General features: G+C 35.5%; 1 protein-coding gene across 4 annotated transcripts in view; it reads left to right on the top strand.

The window, feature by feature from the left end:
• The first annotated feature begins 2,224 nt into the window (after positions 1 to 2,224).
• LOC145691099 (uncharacterized) overlaps positions 2,225 to 13,615 on the top strand; it is a 61,610-nt gene continuing 50,219 nt past the window's right edge. The window contains exon 1 of one of the 4 annotated variants that reach the window (XM_081766787.1): positions 2,225 to 2,298. The gene's annotated coding sequence lies outside the window, so the exon portion shown is untranslated. Of the gene's footprint in view, positions 2,343 to 2,416; positions 2,907 to 13,615 lie in introns of those variants that run through there. The other 3 variants (XM_081766784.1, XM_081766785.1, XM_081766786.1) reach the window with 3 other exon arrangements.

A 13,615-nucleotide genomic window follows, 5' to 3' on the forward strand; every position in this document is an offset into this window, starting at 1 on the left:
GATCAATAGTTCGATAGGGTGACGCAATTACTACTCTACCCAGATATCGAAAACTATTCACTTGTTCTATTTTCTCCACTCCTTCTTTTATATTTGACACAGACCCCTTAGTTCCAATCACCATGGCTTTTGTCTTTCTAACATTTATTTTCATCCCACATTCTTCAAAGCCCTTTCTCATTTTTCTGACATTTTATTGATTTTCTTTTCAGATTCTGCAACAAGCGCCATATCATCTGCAAATCTTATGCGTCTAATGATTCTACCTCCTACCGAAATACCATCATCATGTAAACTCTTTTTCACTATCTCTTCTAGATAGACATTAAATAGTGTTGGCGAGAGGCAGCATTCTTGTCGAACTCCCCTTCCAATTGCACTCTCTTCCGTCAGTTCTTCCCCTATCCTAACACTTACTTGTTGGTTCATGTATAAGTTTCTTATAAGTCTTCTATCTTTCCATTCCAACCATATCTTCGTTAGAACTCCCAACAACAATTTCCCATTCACGCGGTCAAAAGCCTTTTCTAGATCAATAAATATAACATACACCTCTTTCCCTTTTTCTATAAATCTTTCACCGATCGCTCTTAATAATCCAATTGCATCTCTTGTGCCCTTGCCTCTTCTGAACCTGAACTGCTCCTCCTCAACTTCTTTATTTGTTCTTTCATATAAGTTTCTGTTCAGTATTCGGAGCAGAATTTTAGCTGCATGAGATATGAGACTAATAGTTCTATAATCCTCACATCCCTTTGGGTTCGATTTCTTAGCCATCGGTATCATGATCGTTTTCAGAAAGTCTTTCGGCCATACTCCTGTTTCATATATTTCATTGCATAGTCGGAACAATTCTTTCTTTCCCTTGTCTCCTATATATTTAATGAATTCGATTGGTATGTTATCTATTCCGGTTGCCTTTCCATTCCTAATCTCGGATATAGCTTTTTCACCCTCATCCCTAAGAATACTAAATCCTTTATCATCCTCCCCTACTTCATTTTCTACTTCAACATTTAGGCTACACGGTCTATCCCTACTCTCATATAAGTCTTCAATGTATTCTTTCCACCTTCCTATGTCCTCATTTCTCTCGCTGACTACCTTCCCATTCTTATTTTCTACTGCCATCATAATACCCCCTTGTTTCCTTCGAAATTCCATAGATAACTAAAGCAATGTGAAAAGCTGGATACTTGACATGCGAGGTTAATAATGTGTGACATTAACTATGTGTGAAGTAAACAAAAAATGGAATAATAGAAAGCCTGTAGTTTATGTATTTATTAGAGCATGATTAAAAATTGGATTATTTAAATTTTAATTTAAATTGAATAGATATGTGTATTAATAAATGTGTTTTTCTTTGCTTTTCCACTTGATTGGTTCTCCTTGATACCGAAACTGATTTTATATTTGGACTGAAGAGGAAAATTTGAGAGCCAGAGCTAATTATGTGAGGTATGATTTTCCGGTCGTTTTTCATTTTAACGTATGCGGACTGCTGAGTGTGGTTTCTTGTTTTGTTGGTTTCTGATAAGTAAATCAATGTGAAAAGCTGGATACTTGTCATGCGAGGTTAATAATGTGTGATATTCACTATATGTGAATTCAACAAGAAATGGAATAATAGAAAGATTAATATTTTGCATATTTTAGACGTATTTTTTTGATACTATAGAAATGATTAAAACATAAATTAGTTATTTAGAATTGGTATTGAGTTCTTGAAATTGTTGGAGTATGTAGTTTTTATTGTATAGTGTGTTTGCTATCATCAGGATTGATAACAAACTGATTAAAATAAAGAGTAAATATTATACGAATGGGATGTTTGATATTTTAGTATTTACTTTTGGATCACTGCCACCCAGGTTTCGTTTTCAAAAACGTGTTTGTAACTTCCCTCCGGTCTGGGGAAAATGCTACGAAATAGAGCAGGTTCTATCTACAAGAAATGTCATAGGATATGCCATGGCATGAAAATGCTATAGCATTTGCTACTTTACACGATTTTTGCTACGAGAAATGGTACGATAAATGCTTCCGTCTAAAACAAGCCTTAAGAATATAGCCTTATGTAACTTTCTTATTTTCATACATAAGATCACAAATTGTTAGTTTTATATGCTTATGTTCCTTGGTACTTATATACAATAAAAGGTTTAATTAGAAATTCGATACCGGACCACCTCTTGTTTTAGTACTTTTCAATGTCAAGATCTGACAACATTATATTTTGATGAGTTTACGCTGTTCCAATATCACCGACGCTGTTCCTGTGTAAACGTGAAAATCGAAAATTTAATTGTGTTACTCTCTTATCCTTATTAACATAAGGAGTAAGTAGAGTTACAATAAATAGTCCAAAATTCATGGCTCCCAGATAAAGAATTTAGCCATTTAATTAAAGAAGTGAGGAATAAAAGTGAAACGACATACTGTTTACTTTGTAAAGTGTATTTCAGAGCGCAGAAAACTGAGTTAAGCAAACATGTCAGCTAGGAAATTAGAGAGTTGCTCATTTTATATTAAGTTCATTGCAGTTCTATTACTCCCGAGGTAGTATGGAGTTTACATTAAAACATAACCGCGGCCAACCTATATATCTGATATAATTCCAACTCTATGTATTCCAAATCGATAAGGATATATATGATTCGTAAAAGTGTATACCTACAAATTAATTCATTTTTTACATTGGGACTACAACTAGTTCAAATCCACTACCTTTGGAGCATAACCTCGCTAGTTTTTAATATCCAGACCTGGTAACAGCGTGTGTTTATTGTTTGTATGTTGTAAGCGGTGTTGTATGTGGAGGCGGGTGGACTTTTACTGACAGGTACTCTTGTTTTACTGTGCGGAACGGATCCATAGGTTGTAAAATGTACACAAAAATTTGCGTAAGTCTTTAATTTGCCCATAATATATCGAGAACAAAACCCCAGTGGGAATATTCCCGGTGGGAAGGAATTTAAAAAATGGGATTATTCCCGTTTTTTTTCCTGGGAATTTATTTCAATTTCTTTATCTTCCAAATTATAAGAACCATATGACTACTTACTTTATTTTAATATATTATGATTTACTTCTAGGTTTTAAAGAACTTGGAGATTAAAAAATTTAAAATTATTGACGGTACTTTATATAACTAATAATATGATTCTCTAAGTTCCATTTCCATTGGCACTAAAAAGTAAGGTAATTGTTTAGAATTGGGGGGCCAAAACTAGCAAAAAATAGGATGATTTACGTAAGAAATGAGTTGATAATGATGTTCAAGTAGTCAAGGAAGTATAGAACACATTTTTTTTTAGGGCAGTAGGGGCTTTATACAAAACGGAAAGGTAAGTAGAAGTGATTTATGTGAGAAAAGAAAGTGAATTGTTGGTAACGAAGATACAAAAAAAAAAGAAAGTGCCATGCGGGGCACTAACCCGCCCTCATTCGCTAACGCTCGCTCTGCAACGCTGTCTGAATTTAATGTTGGGAACGTAATTTAACGCATGAAACCATAAAACAAACGCATGGAAATTAAATATCGCAAAAAAGTAGTTGCTAATACTAAAGAACTGCCAAAATTAACTAAGTACTAATTTACAAATGATGAAATGGAACCATTTTGTAAAGTAATTTAGAATTATGTAGAAATAGAAATGAAGTACTATTAGTAATCCCTGTACCACCATTAGTAATAGAAGTCGGTCTGTCTCCTCTCTCTGACTCGAATTTCAGAAGAAGTACTCGGACTTCTTTTACATGTGAATTAGCGTATGGAATTTTGAGAATTAGGTAGAGCGAAAGGTTGTGTATGGCAATGTTACGTGCTAAACTATAAAGATAAGTAAGTATCTTGCAAATTTTGTGAACATAAATATGTATGCGCAAAGGTTGATAAATTGGTGAGACATGTATCTTCTAGCATTTACCCAATGTAATTGCTATATAACATTTATAAATTTAATGTGTTCATAATATCAGTAATAGAGTCAAGTTGAGCAAATCCACTTACATATAAATTTAAACTGTTACTATATAATTTTTTCACACATATTTAATTGATAGAGCATATTGTAAATAAATATACATTTATGCGTACTTTCTAAATATAACAAAGTGTTAATAAAGTAACATAGTACCGTTCAGAATATACAGTTTAAAGAATCCTCTGTGGACAACAGTAATAATATGCTGTAATATAAAAATTAGCTCAACTTTGAAATCATAATATAGTAATATAATGCAATTTTCTTCCTGATTGAACATAAATTCCCGCATAAATTCCCATTTTGGGAATATTCCCGAAAAATATCTTCCCGGGAATTTACCCATCACTACTTCTAACCCGTTCCTACCAGTACTACTATTACCTATGATGGACAATGAGAATATTTTCGGGTGTTTTCCATGATATGAACACTGAAAGGAATTTATTTTCATTTATTATGATTTACGTTTTAAATAATTTGGAGGTTAAAAGAATAAAATTCGTTGACTGCACTTTATATAGCCTAACTAATTAATAATATGATTTTTAAATTCCCATTTCTATTTGTACTAGAAAGTATCAAAATACTAATTTATAAATGACGAAAACGAACCACTTTGTGAAGTTATCTAGAAATTCTTTAGACAGAGCTGTGTATCTACACATCGAATAACCGTTAGTAATGCATGTTGTCGTCGTCTCTGACTCGAATTTCGCTCTCTGAGGAACAATCAAATATTGAATAATAGAATCTTTGTAGCTGTAAATACATTTACATTTAAAATATAATATTATCAAAATGAGGGTTGCATCTCAGGATGTTTCGTTAGTACTTGCGTTTCCGGACCTGTGTTAATTAGTATTTGTTTTCTTCTTTACGTGTGTATACATGTGCAAGCGTTATTGCAGAATTTTTGTAACACCGTAAATATTGTAAATAATTTTCTTAAATTAGAGATTTAATAGTACACAGTAACAAAGCACAGTGTACTTTAATCAACATTCTGTATATATGCCATTCCTTACACTAGCAACCTTACGAGTTTTTCGACAGACTAAGGCCGCGCCTCCATTGCATCCGAATGCGACTGCGAACGCGAATGCGAATGCGAACTGCGAATTCATGTGCCTCTACTACATCCGAAGTTTTGTGAATGCGAATCAAGTTGTAATATCTCTTTCAAACCTTCAATGTGAAATATTTTTGCTTGAAAATTCATATCTTAAAGTTTTCAGAGCAATAATAATAATAATAATAATAATAATAATAATAATAATAATAATAATAATAGTGTATTAATTTCCTTTGTGCGCAAAATAGAGTGAATGTCGCAAATGTCGCTCCTGTTATTATTATGCTTCTGTGGTTACCGCTATGTTCACTTTAAAATAAATAAACTAAATAAAATTAGAGATTGCAAAATCAACCAACTTTCTAAGAAAATTTTCTCCATGAGTAAAAAACCCGTTTTTGCTATTTCAAACATATTAGTCAACAATTATATGTATTCGTAAAATCATTATTTGAGGAACAAAGAGGAAATATAAATTGAATAAAAAGTTGCGGTTCGTGTATTAATTAGCTTTTCATATTTTAAAGAGAAAAGAAATAAAATTATAAATATCTTCCACTCCAAGTTCTTTACTTACATCTGCCCATAATTTGTTCACGATGTGTCGTTTGTGGTAATCTGGATGACCTTGGATCCACAATGGAACTTTATAAAAAACACAATTTATTAAAACATCAACATCTATTTCCGTTATTATTTTCATTTTTATCTCCGCACCTCGCACCGTCGACTACTTTCACGCAAAAAGAACTTTCTTCTCTCACGTAGCGCTCAATTTCTCTGCAGACGACGCTCCATTCGCATCAGTTCGGACGAACAATCCCAGCATGTTGGGATCGTTCGCATTCGCATCTTTTCGTCGGTTTTCGCAATTCGCAGGTCGGAACTAGTCGAGGCACTCCAATTCATTTACACGTGCTGGGAAATTCGCATTCGCATTCGCAATCGCATTCGGATGCAATGGAGGCGCGGCCTAAGTATCTTGTGGCAGTTGCATAACTTAAATTCTTTATAACATAAGTAATTAATGTGTTTACAATATCAGTAGTAGGATCAAGTTTAGATAATTCACTAACATGTAAATTTATACTGCTTAACGGTGTAAAATTTTTGGACTTTCTATACCAAATATCTCCAAAGTATTTACTTGCATAAGACATATTTGTAAATATACATTTATGCGTATTCTCTAAATATAATTAAATAACATAATACCGTTCAAAATATACGTTTTAAAGAACCTATGGAGATAACAATCACAAATATACTCTGATAAAAAAAACTAATTTTAATTAGAAATCATAATATAGCAATAGAATGCAATTTTCTTTTTGTTTGTACATACATTCCCGGAATATTCCCATTTTTTTAAATCTTCCTGGGATGATTCCCAGCGAATATTCTCGAAAAATATATTTTCGAGAATTTGCGCGTTCCTACTATAACCGTACTCTTAGTACTACTACGGGAGGCGCGGTTGCTCAGTTGTAGAGCGTTCATCTCTGGTGCTTGGGATCCCGGGTTCGATCCCAGCCCCTGCCAAGTGAACTTTGTGGTGGACAAACACCGTGCTCGTGGGTTTTCTCGGGGTTCTCCCGTTTCCTCCCACTTTCTTCATTCCACCGTTTCACTCATCTCTCATCATCACCGTCTCCTTTAGCCTAACCGACAAAAACGTGGGACGTAAAATTCAGATTTCATTTCATTCTTAGTACTACTACCACTATTTGTACTGTTTATCCGTCTAGTAAAACGTCATGCCTTATAACGTAATCCAACGTAACTTAATTTAGTCCAACCAAATGTAACTGAATGCAGTACAATTCGGTCAGTTTTTACGATTTTGAAGTTGGTCCGGCGACACAGCAGTAATGTCTAATTTTGCATCTGTGACCTGTATGTTGTATCTCTGAGCCCTTATTTTTTAAAACCGTCAGTGTTTTTCTAGAAGAAAATATACCAATGTGAGTGTATAAAATATTCAATTCACAATGTGGCAACGTGAATTTAGACATGTTTATAAATAAACTTAGGGGTTAACTTGGCAATGCTTGCACCAACTTGTATACTCACTCAGAAAAAAAAAAAAAAAAAAACTAAAATGAGTCAAAACTACCCTAAGGTTAAGCTAACCCATTCCTATCTCTATCTTACAGTACTGAAGCGGTCCTACATGTCGATGCGAAGGTGGATCAAGTATATTAAAGTCTACTCTGAGTTAGTATTTCACGTAAAAATTTCGTACTTACGGTTCTTATTATCCTCCAGAATTTTTCGCTCTCATCAGAAAATTCTACTTAGCATAGATGGAAATCACGGGATCCACCAGAAATAGTTGGGTGGAATTTTACTATACGAATCTAGAGATTCTAAGATGTACGGAAACATTTGGCCAAGCCTTAAATTTGCACATATTATGTCTAGAACAGAAACCATCCTACACCTACGGGGCTTCTAACCCGTTCCTACTACTACTCCTACTGCTAAAACTACTTGTACTGTGGATCTGTATAGTAAAACTGCACGAATAATTGTTTAAAACATAAATTCTTTCATGATTTGTGTGTAAATACTCGGTACTATAGAAAATATCTACAATAAAAAAGAAACCAGTTTGTGTTACCAAACAACACGAATGCCTTGTGATTCAAACACTGCGAATCTCGTGCTCTGGTGTGTCATTAAATCAGCCTATTAATTGCATATCTTGGGAAAGATTCCTCCTGAGGTCCCCTCATTCCTACAATCAATCACTCGCAAATAATTTTCATAAATCCAAAGGGAATAATATGCTGCTGGTAGTTCTGTCGTACAATATGCTAAATTAGATCAAATCTATTGATGCGTGTGAAATGCCCCTGGAGCAAAAAGATTACCGGCTGGCACGTTCACTAAATTCCTTTTCCAATTTTATGAGAATAATATTGTCAGGTATATTTTCTCGCCATTTTTGTGCTAGGATGAGATAAAATCGGTATCAGACAAGAACACCGACAGAATAGTAAGGACGATTTCCTCTTCATCCAGTAAGTAAATTCCGGTCTGTGAAATCCAGGGTATAATTTAAGATTGCCAACTTCGTACAATTACTAAGGAAAACAAAATATATCTTGATTGGAAACATTGGCGGATTAAACCAAACGTCTTAGGGGGGCTCTTTATTGTAGAGTGGGATATGTTCCCCGAAATCCCCCCCCCCCAAAAAAAAAGAAAGGTAAAACGGATTCAGGAAAAGTGGGTGAAAGATATAATTGCTACGGAATTTTCACCACAATGCCCCCTCCCCGAAAAGATATTCTGTCTACAGGCCTGGTCGTGGCTATGCTTTACTAAATATTTCGCTAGAAAAAATATCAGGTTAAACATATTTTAGAACGCTCATAATATTTCTGTATTTTAGTAAAATGAATTAAACAAAAGGACAAAAGAACTTACAAGTTTCAACGCAAAACACGCTTTTCGGCGAATACCACACAAAGCGTATTTGTCGATATAATATTGTCGCGATCTACGACAGTGTCCCTATGACATTTAAAAGTGCTAGTCCATTCAGCCGCTTTTCGCCAAAACGAGATCGCAACCACGTTTTCAGTCGGTGCAATGTCGATTAAGATTGTTCTGCACTGGCCACGCTCGAATGCAGGGTTACAAATTTAGTTGATGTTGAGTTAAACGTCGTTTTCAGCAGCGAGGCTATATGAGACCTACTGATTAACGTGGAATCCGTACCACAGGGCTACAAGTATGCGCAGCAGTTTTCGAATAGTCACGTGAAGATCTTCGTCGCTGGTGGTTAAGGCCTCCAACGCAGTCCGTGATAGAGTTCCATTTAGAAGTGCAGATTGCAAATTCAGAACTAAAGAGGGAAAACAGCATATTTTCTTGAGTTCCGATAGTTTTGCAAAATCTTTCTGCTAGAACGCGGAAGTTGTTGCTCAGAGTTTAGTCACTTGCGCGTGTTGGCAATAGAATGTTGAGTCCGTATACATTTAAAACTTCCTGCGCAAGACGAGTTTTGAGGTCTTCTACAACCGACTCCATCAAAGGAATGTAGACAGTTCTCCAGTAGTAAGATGTCGTGTCATCTGCCCTGAGGTTCGTACGATGTGTTGTCTTTGGGTGAGATGAGAAGTTTGAATCTGCACGTCGACACTGGAAAACCATTCTGGATGTTGCTTCGAAAGTTGCCTTGAATTCTTTGCTGTTTGAACGCTTCTTGTTTAATGCTGCGATTGTGTCGTGAATGGCATCTGACGTTGCGTTCATGTCTAAATTCGTCTTCTGCAAAAGTCGATTGAGGAGAGAGTTATCGTGAGAACACCCTGAAGACACGTAATAGTTACGATAAACTCGCTGTCGTGCATAGCAGAAGAAAGTGCCCATGCTTTGGCTGCTGTATCTAACTCGGATCATTTTGAACACACTATAGAACCTTACTTATTTATTGGAATTTCACGTAAAATTGTAACACCGCGTCGTTCCCTTCAACCCATCTCGTTTCACACAATGTCTCCGACTGGCCACTAACCATAAGCTTAAGGACAGTATTACGTTTTGACGATGCGGTGAAAAACGCAATGATCTCTTTCGTTGTTCCCAGACAGTTCCTCATGCACTGTACTGACGACGACCTGGAGATGGACAAGTTGAGGCTGTGACTGCAATATGAACAGTGCAGAGCGTCTGAAGCCTCTTTCTGGATCTCCTGCACTGCCCGGCGACTTTGAGAGGTCATGACGGCGCAACCATCTGTACCAATACCAACGCAGTTTTTCGGGTCGAGTGAGAAATCTCGTAGCAAAGATAGAACAATTTCTCCAATTTTCCCTCCAGTCAGTGAGAGTTCGGGCGGTTCTGCGTCTTCGGATTTCGAGCTCGAACCAATGTCCTCACATTTCAGCTCTGCTGATCGAGGATGAATGAAACCGAAGCAGTCTTCTCTTATTTCACCCTTGTGTTCGTACCTTAGAATCAAACACAGATGAGATGTGTGCGAAACGACCGTAGTCTCATCAAACATAATAGAATAAAACTGACGTGATTTCTCATCCCCAACCCTCAATGAGGGCATTTTTTTTTATCGGCAAAAATGATCCTTTCCGATGCTTTCTTCCAGTGATTCTTTAAGAGATCGTCACTACAAGCCATTCTAAATTTGAGCAATTCTCGAAAATTGCCCTCGTTGAACTTAGTTTCTGCACCGCCACCATCTGAGGTCCAATTATCCACACACGCACCGTCCTTGTGCAAGGGCGCCGATCCTGGGTGCCGGGCCCCCCAAACTCATGTGGGCCTCCCTATTGTAGTTATGAATATACAATATTTAATATAATTTGAATGCAATTTGTTCTAAAATCCTCATATATATACATTCTGTATCTGAATGGCCTCCCAAATTTAGGTAGAAATCGGCGCCCTTGTCCGTGTGGCCTTGAAAAGCAATGCCTTGACTCCCAAGGAATTACACATTTCCCAACATTAATTTCAGTTTGTCGCGATTTTGGATGACTTGTCTTCTTGACGAGTTGATTTGATTCTCGACTGATTTCACTGGTCCTCAGTAGTTTTTCAGAAACGCTTTTCCGACCTCAAGAGCGTTAATATAATATTGTGCCTTGTTGTGAGTTTCTAAAATACCGTAGAAAGTAGCGAATTTATTCAAAGTTTTAATCTCAAGAGTTTGGAGAGGCACGTTTCTTCGATAGCCCCCCCCCTTCAAAACCCGTTGCAAAAAGTGAGCAATATTTACAAAAAAAAAAAAAATATATATCTCTCCTTATGGAAAAGAACCAGCCATGGATAGTTTTCCAGATGTTCTGGACTCAAGTAACATCGTCCTTCTTCCAGAGATTTATCTGATATTATGACTCGAATTATCGTTAGACGGAGACTATTTTTAAATAGAATTTAAAGAATTAACCCTCTTTTGAAATAATGCAAGAATGATCCCAAACTTTCGTTCGTGTGGCGGTAAGCTACGAGCGGCAGTGTGTGCAATTTTAATATTTTAGAGGGCTCTTGGGGGGGCGATCGCCCCCCTCGCCCCCTCCTTTAATCCGCCCATGATTGGAAACATGTCTTTATGTCAGCACAGTCTCAGTATATTCGGCCACGCAGTACGCATACGTCTTTAATACCCAGTGTTAATATGTGATTGGAAAATTAATTGTAGTAATGACGAGTTGAGATGTTTTCTGTCTAAGATTGAAAGAAACACTGCGAAAGCACCTGTAACCCTACTTCAGTCCGATCGGAAAAACCTCCTGAGGGAGTTTTGTAGCTCCGGGAGGAAACATTCACTGTCGTAGAAAAAGGAATTTGAGATGAAGATTATCAGGCAACTATGATATAATGTACTAACACTCATGTCTGAGTCAAACCAATATTTGTAAAAGGAGGAAATAATATATGATTGTTTGCCTATAAGGTAGAGAAAAACATGCAGATTTTCTTTAGGCCCACTACTCGAAATAATTGGCGAAAAAATATAATTGTTTTACTAATTTCCTTCTTATTGAGCCCTGAAGGATTTGCGGTTGTCAACATGAAAATATGTCGTTTGGCGTAGATAAAGTCCTATGGGACCACCAGAAGTAATTGTTGAAAAATTAGAGTTCTTTTACAATTTGCGTATAAATACAGCTTTTGGATATATAATGTAACAAATACAGCGTAAAAAAATCACCAGGCTGTGCTAGACAGCCATTACAAACTACAAATGCTCTCTACCCTAGTCGTAGCAAGGCGTGTGCGGGGCTGTGTGAAAAGGAAGCCTCGAAAAAAAATGTAATAATATATAAGAAAATAATAATGATATGGAAGAAATAACCTATAGGCCATGATATTTCGTATGCAAGTAGAAGAAAGTAATAGGTTTTCCTTTAACAAGGGGTAAAATTAAATATCATATATTGGTGAGTATTTCGATATTTCTGTATATTTATGTATTTTTAGCATTTGGGTATATCCTTATAAGAAGTAGCAAAATTTCTGATATTTTAAAGTAGTGCTTTCAGTACTTTTTACATCCCTAGTGTGATCACAAACAATTCCAATTACTAACTCAATTTCACCTGAAGCGGCAACTACCGTTGTCTTCTTCATTTATTGTCCTTGCCCCCACCTGTTTTTGTTACACCATTGTCATAAGGACCTCAGTTTCTAAAGTTTAAAATGCAATAAAACATATGAATATGATACTAATCTCGCCAAGTAAACTGCACAGAGATTATTTATGATGCAGTTTTTCCTAAGACTGAAGTAGATATTCTTCGAACGAAAAATCACCTATCAGACACCATCGGCTACACGCACATCTTTTTCAAAGAGCAGACAGACCGACATCTATTACTAAACTTGTTTCAAGGTGTATTTATGGTACTTCATTTCTATTTCTACAGAATGTCTATATTACTTTACAAAGTGGTTTCTTTTCATCATTTGGAACTTAGTACTTTACTTCTTTCTAGTGCAAATGGAAATCTAACTTAACGAATCATCTATCTATTAAAATGCTAAAACAGGAATTAAAAGCGCTTGCGCTCCAATCCATAACTTTTGCTTTCAAATCTTTCATTTACGGTTATATGTGATTTCACGTTTAAAAGAGACAAACATCTTAAATTTGTGTACTTTAAGTAAATACGTTAACAAGATCTTTTTCATAAAATTTATGATATAAAATTATTGCAAAACCGTTTGTATTTTAATAAGCCTTCTCTAAAGTAAATGCACGTGAATTATGCTTCCATCTTCTCGAGAAGTAAATGATAATAAATCAAAGTAATTAGTTATATTGTTCTTATAATTTCGAAAATAAAGTAAAGAAAGGGAAATAAATTCCACCCAGGTCCCAGGCATTTACCTAGCTATATGCCAGGAGAAAAAACCTGGAATATCCTCATTTTTTATTTTCCGTGCACTGGGAATAATCCCACTGGCTACTGGTACTAGTGCCACTTTGTCCTAATCTAAGCTAACCATATTCAGTCTAACCAAACATCTTGAGGTCATTCCGTATTTTTCTTTAACAAATTGTGTGCATAGTCTCAACATAAGGCATAGTTATGCGAAGTGACATAATAGCTACTATTTGGATTATCTCGATTTTTCAGATACGATAAAAATTTGTATAGCATTGCTGTCATGTTTAATTTTAAAAATATAAGCTAGTAATATAGTAGAAAATATTTTAGTTTTGGCTTTTCTGTGCTCATGCAACAGTTATCTACGTTGAGTATTGGTAACTATATAGTATGTAAAGAAAAGAGAAAAAAGCAAGTATCGTATCTCGATAAAATATAATAATGTATTAGAAAAGTATAATGATATGGAAGAAAGAAAATAGATGCCTATAATATCTCGTATGCAAGTAGAAGAAAATAATAGGTTTTTCTTTCACATGGGGTAAAATTTAAAAAATCATATATTGGTGAGTATTTCCATATTTCTGTATAGTTCTGTATTTTCGGCTTTTAGGTCTATCAATATTTTGGTATAAGTAGTAGTAAAATTAAGGATATTTTAAAGTACTCCTTTCAGTACTTTTTCT

Source organism: Thermobia domestica, chromosome 7, assembly GCF_964235325.1.
Source record: "Thermobia domestica chromosome 7, izTheDome1.hap1.1, whole genome shotgun sequence".
In the NCBI taxonomy this organism is placed as follows: Eukaryota; Metazoa; Arthropoda; class Insecta; order Zygentoma; family Lepismatidae; genus Thermobia; species Thermobia domestica.